We start from the raw sequence: 14,689 nt of genomic DNA on the forward strand, positions 1-14,689 counted from the left end.
TAAGCCATTTAATTCTAAAATTGGCAGGCAAAACTAACACTATGTTTACACAAGCAACTATGTGAATGGTTCAGTTAAAAGCATTTCAGAGCCACAGAGGCCAGGACATCACTTTTGGTTGAGGTCTTGAGAGTCCTGAGCCACGGGCTTCCTTCCAATCCCATGCACATGTGGATGGAGAAGCACCCAGGGTGTTCTTTCTTTTTGCATCATTTTCCATATATCTGAAAAGAGTAACTTAGCCCAGGGTGATGGAACACAACTGTAATTCCAACACTCTGGGGGCTAAGAGAAGATCAAAGTCCAAGCCAGCCTACCTCTGAAAAACAAAACAAAACAAAAAACAAACAAAAGAGAACATATTTTCTTCTGTATAAGAAAAACCCTGGAGACAAAGATCAAATATAAGGATGAGAATGGAACTTCAGAAGTTGTCGTGGGGTGTGTGTGTGTGTTTGTGTGTGTGCAATGTATGACAGGTTAAGAAATCAACAACAGAGCTGAGAAAGCTTTCCTTTGAAAGAAATGCTCAAATTAGAAGAGGTTCTTCATTTCCTCATAGGCTGAAACTGGAGAACTCGTAGGAGAGTATCTACCAACTTGGTTTGCCCAGGAAACTGAAGCTACAGAGAAATAGACATTTTTTTAAAAAGTACATCCCACATGAAAGGACTGCACCAGATCATTTTGATATATTGCCCTCCTTCAGAAAACTCCAGAAGTAGGTATTATGACAAATGAATAATGTAGTGGGTGATGAAAAATACATGTAGAGAGTCTGGCTAGCTTGTTATAATCGCAGCACTAGCAAGTGGCATTACTAAGATTTGGAAATGAGAATCTGGCACCCTCTTTCCATATTAGCATCCAGATAAAGTGGTGGCACAGATTGTGAGAAGCACAGAGGGAGAAGAGAGAGGTAGGGCATAGAAAGTGACAGTGAGTGAAGTTAAAATGCAATTAAATGAAAATTCTGTCATGCTATTAATTAAGACAGATTTTTCCTAAATCCTTAATGTATGGTAATGGATGCATAGAATCTTTAAAACAATTTTATTATATGGAGCATGATTTAAAATTCACTCTCCAAAGGCAGAAATATATTCATGGATATTTATTTCTGCTAGATTAGACACTTATGGAGACTTCCTCCAGTGTTATCTGCTCCCTGATGTTTGTAGCTTTTCTTACCACAGATCCTGTTTGGTCCATTTTCATGATGGGCTGTAGCAACTGTTCCATTGCATAAGCCAGAGCCTGAGTGTCATCCTTCACCAGAATCTCCTTTTTCAACAATGTTTGAATCTTCACTAGTTTCTGTATCTATCTGTCTCTTGCATTTTGTTATCTTTTGCTATCTCTACCATTCATGTTGTTGCCTGGGTGCCTATGGATCCCTCTACCTCTGAATTCTAACCCACTCTCTACAGAGAAGGCAGGAAAATGTTGTATTATTTTAAATCTTATCCCATCAGGCCTTGTTTGAAATACTTTAGAGACTGGAAGGACCTTCCCATGGTCTGTCAAGTTCTGCATTGGTTGGCTCTTCTCTCTCAAATGTCGATTTATATAACTTTCTTTCTTCCTCGATTCAGTACCTTGCCCTTTCACTCCCATAGAAGGCATGCACTTCCATTACTTCCTTGCCTTTGCATGCTTGGAATGCTATCTCTAAAATATACTTCTTTCCATGTTACCTTGAATTGTTCCTTTAGTTAGCTGAGCAGGCCCTTCTCACCAGTCAAGATGTCCTCATTCTTCCTCTTCCCTTACCACCTTCTTCTTCCCTTTCAACCTAATAACAATGGTAATTAATTTTTTGTCTTTAGTTCCTTCAGGTAAGTCCTGTGAAAGCAAAGCCATATCTGCCATGTTTGGTCTTCTGTGTGCAGCACATAACATGGTATTTTTAATATATTAGGGACATAATAAATCTTTGCTGAATAACACAATGAATAAAACCCTCTTCTATCACCTTCAGTTAATGGAGTATAACTGTGACAGTGAGTTTGGTCTGTATGTGAACAGCCATTGTTTCTTTTACTTTTAGTTCTTAGTAACTTGTATGCTTCCTGAGAGATTGTCAACAGTGAGTGTACTGACTATACTGAGAGGTCATAACATAGTACAACATTGTTATATCATATAAGACCTAGCTTTTATCTACTCAGCAAATTAGGGAGTTTGATGATAATAGCATTGGATTATCGATGTTCCTCTGATTTTAGTCAAGCTTCTCCAGAGAAACACAGTCATGTCTATCCATAGCTAATCTACATCTAAGTACGCTATCATTTTATACATAACTATTATCTTATATTCAAAATTCTTTTCATATTAAATTCTTATGATAAGAAACGGATCCCCAATTACAGAAGTGAGGTCCCATAGTTTCCTATCTTTAAACTAGAGGCCCACAGAAATTGATGATATTTTGAAGGCCTGAGTTATAGATAGTCTCAGTGTAGACTTCAGTCTCAGTCAGAAGACTGAGAACCAGGAGTAGATCAGTATCATTTCAGTCAAGCAAAGTGCATTCACGTACCATTCTATCTCATCCAGGCCCTCAGTGGACTGGAAGATGTCCACTCACATGGGGGAAGGTTTTCTGGTTTATTACTTTAATCAATTCAAATGCTAATACCTTCTAGAAACATACTCAGACACCAGAAACATATTTAATTGGATATCTGAGCATCTCGTGGTCCTGTCAAGTTGACAACAAAATTAAACAAAACATTATTTTAGCCAAATATTCATCTAATCCTACTGAAACCAAATATCTGGCTTTCTTTTTACCTTCAAAACCACTCTGGAGTTTTGAGTAACTGAGATTCTTGTATACTTCAAATGATCATTTACGAGATTATAGTTGTTGAAAACCTCATGGAGACTATACAGTGAGTCGTGAAAAAATTCTCCATAAATCTCTGTGACATACTCACATATGAAACTTAAAATTCCTCCAGAGATGCTTAGAGAAGCATAAAGCTTCAAAGAGGCATAAGTACATGAAATTGTCAGGGTTTCTAAAATGTAATAACATAATCCAATGACTTAAAACCCTTGTTAGTTATGCTTGAAGCCAAGATACTATGAGATTCCTATATTTTTAACCTGGCTGTGTGTATATGTGTATGCACTTATGTATCTATTTGTTGTTACAAAATCATAAAGTGAATGTTCTCAGTTTAGTTATGTGCATTTTTTTTTTTTTTTTTTTTTTGCCAGTCCTGGGCCTTGGACTCAGGGCCTGAGTACTGTCCCTGGCTTCCTTTTGCTCAAGGCTAGCACTCTGCCACTTGAGCCACAGCGCCACTTCTGGCCGTTTTCTATATATGTGGTGCTGGGGAATCGAACCCAGGGCTTCATGTATACGAGGCAAGCCCTCTTGCCACTAGGCCATATCCCCAGCCCCCAGTTATGTGCATATTTTAATTCTATAGGATCACATAAAAATTCTAGTGTATATTTTAGGGACAGAAATATAGTCAACAATTAGCTTATTCTTCTCCATATAAAAACTATAGCCAAAACTCTCCAAAATGCAAAGCAAATTATATCTGAAAGTGGGAGAAGATAGGAAGATGGCGGAGGAGCAGCAGAGCCCTAGCTGAGCTCCCTCCAACATTGCAGTTTTCCCACCCCAGAGAAACTTTTACCCCTAGATAGACAGCCCAAAGTTCTAACAGTACAGGGATTCCGGCCAGGAAGGAAAAATCAACTTTGATGGTCTGAAAACACAGATTTGAGCTCCGGGCTGTGTCCTGCTGCCACACCATTGCCGCCGGCGCCACAGCGCTGCGTGCCTCGTGCACCTCAATGGAGACTAGGGAAAAATTCTCCAGACGGCACCTTACAGACAGACCGCAGGCTGAGCACAGATGGGTTGAAATCGCAGAGATAGTGTGAGTAATCCCACAAAAGACAGTCTCACTTGTGCTCACAGAGCAGCTCCTTCCCCAACCGCGAGAGCAAAGCGCTATCTTTGACACTGGCAAAGGGTCAGACCAGACCGGAGCTAAAGCCCGCCTGGGGAAATCGAGGACAAAGCAGCCATCTTTGAGAACGGCAAGAGGACCAATTAGTGAGAGGCAGCTCCGCCCAGAAAAATGCCCCCTGCCCAGGTGGGAGGCTTGTCCTAGGCCTCAGCTAGAGGTGCCCACCCTGCCCTCTGGAATTCCTAAATTAAAAGCAAAAGTGGCGAGCAGCTATCAGGGGCACGGAACAGCCACATGGGAGACCAAACTTCCCGAGACAGATAAATGGTACCATTTAGAAGCCCAATTCCCAGCCCAAAACAGAGCTGAATTCCATACCTAGCTCTGCCCAGAAGGCCGCCCTGCCCAGGAGGGAGGAACCTCCCTCAGGCAAGCGACTCTCAGCCTGGTAAACCAGGCCAGAGGCGCCCAGCCCTGATGAGTCCACAGCCTATTCAAAGCCAGGCATTAAAGGCATCGGCCTTATAGCAGAGGGGAGGAGCCACAGTTCCCAAGACTGCACATTCCCCCATCTACAGTGGATGCCCAAGCCCTACCTGCTAGCTGTGTGAACCACAGAATACCAGGATTTCACTAACAGGGGCAGAGGGTCAGAGCAGATCCTCCCCCTAGGAACTGAAAGTAAATCAAACCAGCCAAGTGGCAGAATGGACTGCAGATCATCGCAAGGAAACCAGAGACTGTAGAAAGCCCACCCAAACAAGGAAGACTTTTTTTGTTTGTTTGTTTGATTTGTCTCAAAAATTTTTTAAGATTTCATTTATATTTTTATTATTTTTCTGATATTTTCATTTCTGAAACATCATTGATTTGTTTTTGTTTTCCATTTTCAGCTGTTGGTTCTATCAAGTTTATTGTTGTTGTTCTTTTTTTTCTTTTTTCTTTTTCTAGTTTTTTTTCCTGTTTATTTTTTTAAAATAATTTTTCTCGGTTATGTGCATCTGTCTTTTAGTATTCTTTCTTTATTTCTCTTTAAGTACTCTCTTTCTTTAAAAATTACTTTCCTGTGAATAACACCTCCACTCTTTACTGCTAACTCTCCATGTCAATCATTTTAACCTTATTGTTTCTACTGATTCTACTCTCCTCCACATTTCCACGGCACTGAAACTAAACCAAAATCATCACCCCCCCATACATTTTACTCTAGTTTCTTCAAGACATCTAACTTACCCTCGTGACTTACTTCTAGGTCCTCCAGATCCCATTGACTCCTGGTTATTGGATAGAGGCTATCCCTGCTTAATTCGAGTGAATCAAAGGGGTTCGTAGAGAAAGCCAGTCCAAAAGGAACTTAATATAAGAACAAGAATTGTTCATAGGGTTGTAACAGTAAATAAGTAACTACTGAATACAGGTTTCAGGATTGGTTGTTATATTGAAATTGTATTCTTTAGGAACACCAAATCTAATTTTATACACAGGTATAAAAGGAATTTGTATATACTTGTGAACTTCTAAGATTTACACAACAGTGCTTGGTAAGGGCTACTTTGGGTCTTAAACGGTATTCACAGGTGTTTGTAGATTGGCATTCACAATCCAAATGGTAGAAGAAACACAAGAAAGATGGCAAACAATGGAGTCTTTTCTCCCACTCAAAACAAGCAGAAAACAGAGCAGTCAATCTAAGACATAGAAGAGAACCCTCAAAATGCTCTACAAAGTCTACTGATAAACATGTTAAATGAAAAAGTTTGAATCCATACAGGAATCCTTCCATAAAGTAATAGATGATTTCATGGCCTCAACAAATAGAAAGATAAATGAAATTTAAGAGTCAAATGAAAAGATAGCTACCCAGGTAAAATATTTGAGAGACAGCACTCAAAACCAAATTAATGAAGTCCATGCAAGACCTAAGAGATAACATGGAAATCATCAGGAAAGACCAGTCAGAAGAAAAAGAGATTCGAAATCAAGTAGCAAGCCTACAGTGCCAACTAACTGAAGCAGAAGATCGAATCTCAGGAGCTGAAGATTCCCTACAATCTATGCAGAAGGATAAAAAGTCAATATAAATCTAGTCCAATCAACAGAACAGATTAATTCTCCAATCAAACGACATAGGCTCATAAATTGGATCAAAAACCAGATCCATCTTTCTGCTGCCTCCAAGAGACACATCTACCCAGCAAAAGTAAACATCTTCTAAAAGTGAAAGGCTGGAATCAAATCTATTAAGCAAATGGCCCCCATAAGCAGGCTGGAATTGCAATCCTAGTATCAGATAAATTGACTTCAAATTAAAAAAGGTAAGAAGAGAGAAAGAAGGTTACTATATACTAGTAAAGGGATCTCTCTTACAGGAAGATATAACCATCCTAAATATGTACACACCAAATGCAGGAGCACCCAACTTCATCAAACAAACACTACTGACTCTAAAAACACTCATAGACCCAAACACATTGATAGTTGGGGACTTTAACACTCCACTATCACCTCTGGACATATCAACATGCCAAAAACTGAACAAAGAAACCACAGAACTAAATAATTGCATAGACCAACTAGACTTAACCAACATCTACAGAATATTCCATGCAAAAACAACAGAATACACATTCTTCTCAGCAGCACGTGGAACATTTTCCAAAATAGATCACATCTTAGGGCACAAAGAAAATCTGTACAAATTCAGAAGTATCAAAACCATTCCCTGCATTCTCTCAGACGACAATGGAATAAAATTAGAGCTCAACTCAAACAGCCACCACAGAAAATCCTACAATTCATGGAGACTAAACAACAAACTGCTGAACCATCAGTGCGTCATTGAAGAAATTAAAACGAAAATTCAAATGTTTATGGAATTCAACCAAGATGAGGACACAAAGTACCAGCTCCTTTGGGACACAACAAAGGCAGTACTCAGAGGAAAATTTATATCTCTGAGTGCACACACCAACAAACTGGAGAAACAGCAACTCAATAGTTTAAGGAAGCACCTTAATTTCCTTGAAAGAGAACAACAAGCCAAACCCCAAGTCAATAGATGGAAGTAAATAATTAAAATCAAATCAGAATTAAATCAATTAGAGATGAAAAAAACGGTTGAAAGAATCAACAAAAGAAGGAGTTGGTTCTTTGAAAAAAAATCAACAAGATAGACAGACCCCTCGCAAACCTGACCAAAAAAAAGAAGGCAGCACACTCACATAAACAAGATAAGAGATGAAGCAGGTAACATCACCATGGAAATAATGAAAATTCAGAAAATAATAAAGGACTATTTTGCAAACCTTTATGCCAACAAATTCGAGAAGTTGGGAGAAATGGATGATTTCCTAGAAAAAAATCATATCACCAAACCCAACCATGAATATTTAAACCTTCTAAACAGACCCACATCCAGTAATGAAAAAGAAACAGCAATAAATGATCTCCCATTCAAGAAAAGCCCAGGTCCAGGTGGATTCACTGCAGAATTCTACGAGGCCTTCAAAACAGAACTCACACCAATATTTCTCAAACTCTTCAATGAAATTGAAAGAGAACGTTCACTACCAGACACATTCTATGAACCCAGTATAACCCTCATCCCAAAACCAGGCAGGGACTCATCATGGAAAGAGGACTATTGACCCATTTCCCTGATAATCATAGACACAAATATACAAATATTCTCAACAAAATTTTGGCCAATCGACTTCAACAGGTCGTCAAAAAATCATACACCACCATCTAACTGGATTCATCCCAGGGATGCAAAGTTGGTATAATATGCACAAGTCAATTAATGTAATCCACCACATCAACTGGAGCAATGTAAAGAACCACATGCTTTTATCTCTGGATGCGGAAAAAGTGTTCAATAAAATCCAGCACCCATTTATGCTAAAAGCCCTGAAAAAACTGGGATTCCAGGGAACATTCCTGAATATAATCAAGGCAGTTTATGACAAACCAACAGCAAGCATAACTATAAATGGTGGAAAACTAAAGCCATTCCCTTTAAAATCAGGAACAAGGCAGGGATGTCCACTCTCTTCAACATAGTACTAGAATTCCTAGCCAGATCAATTAGGCAAGAAGAAAATATAAAGGCAATCCAAATAGGAAAAGATGAAGTTAAAATTTATCTCTTTGCAGATGACATGATCCTATACCTAAAGAAGCCCATAGACTCTACCCCCAAGCTACTAGAGCTGATCCAAAACTTTGGCAAAGTTGCAGGATATAAAATAAATCCTGAAAAATCAACGGCCTTTCTCTATAGTAATGACCCGAAGGCAGAGGCTGAAATCAGGAAAGCAACTCCTTTTGCAATAGCCCCCCAAAACATAAAATACCTAGGAATAACCTTAACCAAAGAAGTGAAAGACCTCTTTGATGAGAACTTTAAAAGCTTGAAAAATGAAATTAAGGCAGAACTAAGGAAATGGAAAATCCTGCCATGCTCCTGGATTGGGAGGATTAACATAATCAAAATGGCAATATTGCCAAAGGCTATCTACAAATTCAATGCAATACCCATTAATATCCCAACACCATTTTTTAATGAAATAGAGGAAGCAATCCAGAAATTCATATGGAACAATCAAAGACCTAGAATAGCAAAAACAATCCTAAGCAAAAAGAACAGTGCTGGAGGAATTACAATACCCAACTTCAAGCTGTATTATAAAGGTATAGTAATAAAAACAGCTTGGTATTGGCACTGGAACAGGCCTGAAGACCAAAGGAACAGAATTGAAGACCCAGAAATGAACCGACAGAACTATGCCTACTTAAACTTTGATAAAGGAGCTGAAACAATATTTTGGAAGAAAGATAGTCTCTTTAACACATGGTGCTGTCAAAACTGGTTCAACACATGCGAAAAGCTAAAACTAGATCCTTATATATCACCCTGCACCAAAATCAATTCCAAATGGATTAAAGACCTTAAAATCAAAACAGACACCCTGAAAACACTAAAGGAAGGATTAAGAGAAACACTTGGGCTCCTTGGCACAGGATGGAATTTCCTTAACAAAGACCCAGAAAGATTACAAATCAAAGAAAGGTTGGACAAATGGGACTGCATGAAACTGCAGAGTTTCTGCGCGGCAAAGGACATAGCTTGCAAGATAAACAGAAAGCCCACAGACTGGGAGAAGATCTTTACCTGCTATTCAATGGACAAAGGCCTCATATCTAAAATATATGCAGAACAAAAAAAATTACCTTCCTCCAAAACAAAACCACAAAGAACCAATAGCCCCCTCATCAAGTGGGCTAAAGACTTACAAAGAGACTTCTCTGATGAGGAAATGAGAATGGCCAAGAGACATATGAAAAAGTGCTCTACATCACTGGCAATAAAAGAAATGCAAATCAAAACAACATTGAGATTCCCTCTCACCCCAGTAAGAATGTCATATAACAAGAAAAACAATGACAAATGTTGGAGGGGATGTGGCCAAAAGGGAACCCTACTTCATTGTTGGTGGGAATGTAAACTGGTTCAGCCACTCTGGCAAGCAGAATGAAGATTCCTCAGAAGACGAAATATAGAACTCCCATATGACCCAACAACCCCACTTTTGGGTATGTATCCAAAAGACCACAAACAAAATCATAGTAAAGACACCAGCACAACACTGTTCATCGCAGAGCAATTTGTCATAACTAGAATCTGGTACCAACCCAGATGACCTTCAGTAGACAAATGGATCAGGAAAATGTCGTACATATACACAATGTAATTTTATGCCTCTATCAGAAAGAATGGCATTGCCCTATTTGTAAGGAAATGGAAGGACTTGGAAAAAATTATACTAAGTGAAGTGAGCCAAACCCATAGAAACATCGACTCTATGGTTTTTCTTATTGGGAATAATTAGTACAGGTTTAGGCAAGTCACAGCAGAGGATCACATGAGCCCAATAGCTATACTCTTATGAACACATAAGATGATGCTAAGTGAATTGAACTCTATGTTAAGGAAACTATTGTTATATCACAGTTGTAACTACTTTCAATGTCCCATGTGCATCTGTAGCTTCTATTATTGATGATGTTCTTGTATCACCTTCCTGTGGTTGTCTCTACACTATCTCTGTAATCTTATCTGAGTATATTGGAAACCGTCTATACTGGTATTAGAACTAGGAAATTGAAAGGGAATACTAAAATTGCGAGACACAGGGTAAAAAAAGACAAAGAACTACAAAAGCAATACTTGCAAAACTGTTTGGTGTAAGTGAACTGAACAACTCATGGGGGGAAGGGAAAGGAGGAGGAGCGAGGGGTTTAGGAGGGACGCGGTAACAAACAGTACAAGAAATGTATCCAATGCCTAATGTATGAAACTGTAACCTTTCTGTACATCAGTTTGATAATAAAAATTTGAAAAGAAAAAGAAAGTGAATGATTGAAGAGAGCTTTGTCTTCAAATCATAGGCTCTATATGTAAACTGTCAACTAGTCAAATAGTTCCTGTCAAATAGTTGCTGTGTTTCCTTTGTGTCTTTGTGACAAATACTTGAGAGAAACAATTTAACAGGAAGATTTATTTTAGCTCATGACTTCAGCGGTTAGAGTCCATATTTGGTTAGCTCCATTGTTTTTGGAGCTGATATGAAGCAGAATATTATAGCTGAGGTGGGTGGGAGAGTCAACCTGCACATCTCATGGTGGGCAAGAAGCAGCGAGAACTAACAGAAAAGGGCCAGGGCCAAAATACATCCCTCAACTACTCTCCCCAGTTACACCATTTTTAATAGTCTATTAATAGTCCTCTTAAAATTTTAACTCTTCAATGGATACAGCTATTGATGTAGCCAGAGCCACCATGATCTAGTTACCACTGGAAACTCCTCCACCACTTGCCTGGATATGTGATTTACTCATCTTCAAGTATCTCTCATTCCAATCAAGCTGACAATCAAAATCAAACAGCACAGTGTTGAAAAAGTTAACTTTGGAACATAAATTCTGGTGGTTTGCTTAGGTTAACCCAAATTTAGTATAAATCTAAATAAAGAAATTTTTCTTAAACACGACTGAATAAAGACTAAAACAAGACTTTTTAATTCTCTTAACCTCTTGTACATCCATCAGTTTTTAAAACGTACTACAGATAAATTTTTGTGTACTTCTGGGATTGGTTATGCCAGTGCTTATTCTGGTTTAACTCAATGATAAAACAACAGAAATAGTGCTTTACAAATAAATCCAAATGTTTCCTCCCTTGGAAGTTCATATGAAATATTATTAGCATTACTAGTTAAAATGGGGAAAATAAACTATACAACTTCATCAAATCTATTAATTATCTAATTAAAGGGAAGAAAAACAAAAGAATCAGTAAAGATATTATTTTAGTTGAGTTAGTAGAGATAAAAATGAAGATATTACCTATATTTTACATGCTATGGAGCAATTTCTGAATTAAAATATAAAAACGAACCTAATAGAATTACAACCACTGAGCAACAATGTTCTGTTTTTCTTCCTGTTTGACAGAGCATTGTGTGAGACATACATACGTTGTCACCAGCAAATTTACTCATACAGTTTAAAATTTGAAGGTTATAGACTGTAGAGACTATGCTCAACACAATAGTTTTCATTGTTTTACATTTGTATATCTTATTTTTACATGTTATTTTAAATTAATAATTTGGACATTTTCTATATAATCTACTTTATTTGACCATTATTATTCTTTATTCAATTTTATAGTTACAGTATTAACTAGTTACTGAATTTTGCAGATTTTGAGATAAAAAAAATCTAGAGTTAAGCAGGGCACGGTGGTATATACTTGTAATTCAGCATTCAGGATCCTGTTAGATCCAGATCCTGTTAGACTTTGTTGTGGTCCTCTTATGGCAAGGGAAAAGGCTAATTTATGCTATAATGTCAACATAGAATTTAGAAAAATTTCAAAGATTCACAGGCGTTTTTGAGGAGGGGATTGTGAAGTCTTACCACCATGTTTAAGATACTAACCTTGAGATTCAGTGTCCCCTGTCCATGTAGGTGGGTTTAAATGCAGTGATTAGCAAATGGTAAGTGTTCCAAACAGGCAGCATTGGGACCAGTTTCAGTTTTGTGACCTGACAAACCAAGGTTTTCAATGATTGCTTCACTGTTAACATTCTACATCACTGTTGTATCCTCAGAAAAACCAAGCCATTTTCGCTGCCAATTGTGAGACCAAAGGAGGTTATTCCTAGGAGAGGATCACAAAAGCTCAATAGTTATGTGTATATATATGATCATATAAAATGATATTTACTAAAATGAACTCCAAGAAATGGAAATGAGATTTTTGTTATGCTGTTTTTTGTTGTTTTTCCTTTATGTCTGTTTTTGTCTTCTGGACCTTTTGTCTTGTATGTAAGTTTATCTGTTTGGGGGAAGGTGAAGGGGGAGCACAAAAATGGAGATGGAAAATGTGAACAAATGCAGTTGTGATACTCACTAGACATTATGTTGAAAATGACTGTTACAACTTGTGGGTGGGTTGGGAGGGAAAATCTGGGAGAAAGTATGGGAAGGGATGACAATATTGAAAAAGAAATATACTCATTACCAACTTATGTTATTGTACCCCCTCTGTCCATCACCTTTACAATAATAATTTAAGAAAAGAAAGAAAAATTAAGCCATCTGAAGTTCCATAGTTTCTTGCACACACAAAGCACACTCATTAAAATTTAGACAAATCTGTTTAGCAACCTCTATTACTGCCATGATACACTTTGAGATTTCCAATTCTGATTCTGTTTATCACTTGAAAATTTCAGGTAGGAAAAGTTTAATCACTGCATTAGTTTTGTATATTGGCCACTAACATAGTGACTGCTTGTGCCTACTTCACCATTTACCTTTTTCTATTGTACTGCTAGGCAGTGTTCTGTCTGCTGTGACAAAATACCTGAAAAAAACAACTTAAGGGAGAAAATACTGATTTTGGCTCATGGTTTCAAAAGTTCTCATGAGTAGTGTGTGGCTCCATTGTTTCTGGGTCTGTGAGAATACAGAACCATATGTAGGAGAGCCAATGTGCTCAACTGTGTCTAAAGCAGAGAGGAAAGAGAGAGAGAAGAGAGGAGAGAGAGAGGGGAGAGAGAGGAGAGGAGAGAGAGGAGAGAGAGGAAAGCTGAGAGAGAGAGAGAGAGATCAGTGACTGTGATTTAAGACCTGTGAACTCTTTTCACCAGGGCTCCTAGCTTACCTTCTGGTTTGGCCTCACCTGTCCACCATGAAGCTGTGAGCTGTTTCTTAGTCTTTTCTGCATAGCTTTCTTGTTTATTCATGATTTTCAGCTGTCCTGTCAAAGGACTGACAAAGGACTCCTGTCACTTTTCTGTTCTTTCTGTCTTTGAGACACAGTGTTTCCTTTCTTATCCCAACTCTTCTTTTCACAGAATTATACAGAGGACATCCTGCCCAGGAAGCCACATTGTTTTGATATTTTGGATCCATAAACTGGATTTGGGAGTTTTTAATTTTAATATTGAAAGCTCAGATTTAAAACATGCACATTCTTAGTTCAAGGCTCATTAGAGATTTTTGTTGTACCTGAAAGATTCCAATTGAAGTTATCTAGATATTAATAAATTTGTATGCATGTCTTATCTTCTTCAATAGCAAGGTTATTATTATTTTGGTAAATAAAGGAAAGACAAATAGTGATATTCCTCCTCATTCCTAATGTCTGTCTAAGTGACTATCTTGGCCCAAACATCAGCAAAACACTAGCCTTTATTTGCTAATAAAAGATAGGTAGAAGGCAAGTGCTGGCTCAGGCCAGTAACCCTAACTACTCAGGAGGCTGAGATCTGAGGATCATGGTTTGAAGCCAGCCTGAGAAAGAAAGCCTGTGAGACTCTTCTCTCTAATTAATTGCAGAAAAAGTCAGAAGAGGTACTGTGGTAGAATGCTAGCCTTGAACAAAAAGGAGCTTTCCAATAGCCAATCGAGTTAAGAATCCATCCATGATGACCTTGGATCTCTTGTAATCCATTGAGAAGTCCTACCCCTAAGTTCTCACTTCTGAAGACTGCTACATAGTGAATATATTTTGAGGGGACAATTCAGATCCCAACTATAGCATGTATTAACAATTGAAGCCACTCAATACAAATAAATATCTGTAAATTCTACTTGGACTTAGAAGTTAAGAATTTTCTCCCTGTCCTTAGTCAAGTTGAAGAACAACTGCTTTGTGTCCATGGTGAGGATGAGGAGCAGGTGTTACAGCTGAGTTTTCAGCTGGAGGACCACTAAGGTGCTCTCTCAGGGCATATTCTTCAGGTCTCAAATACTTGCTTGGGCCTGTGCCTTACTTTCTGGAGACATCTGTGTTCCTGGCAAATGCTGCCTCTGCTCCTCAGCAGCTGTTGTCTGATCTCTGGCGATGCTTTTTTTCTGCTATTATTTCCTGGCTCTGACAATATGACATTCACTCTTTTGGATTCTCCCACTTGCCCAGATACTGTGTCCAAATTCTCCTGCCTCAGTATTACTGAGTGACATGCCATGTCTCGAACTGTGAGTAAGCTAATGTGATTTCACACTGAAAGTTCTGGAGAATATTCAGAGTCACTGAACATTCCTGTAAACAGCTCCCTGATTGTTTCTTTGTGGGTTGCGCTAAAATTACATGGCACAGTTAGTGTAGGATTATGATTCAGAAAAGTTTCCATCGTCAATTCCCAGTATGGCTATACTGCAGAAATCATGCT

The sequence above is a fragment of the Perognathus longimembris genome, chromosome 11 (genome assembly GCF_023159225.1).
Source record: "Perognathus longimembris pacificus isolate PPM17 chromosome 11, ASM2315922v1, whole genome shotgun sequence".
NCBI lineage: Eukaryota > Metazoa > Chordata > Mammalia > Rodentia > Heteromyidae > Perognathus > Perognathus longimembris.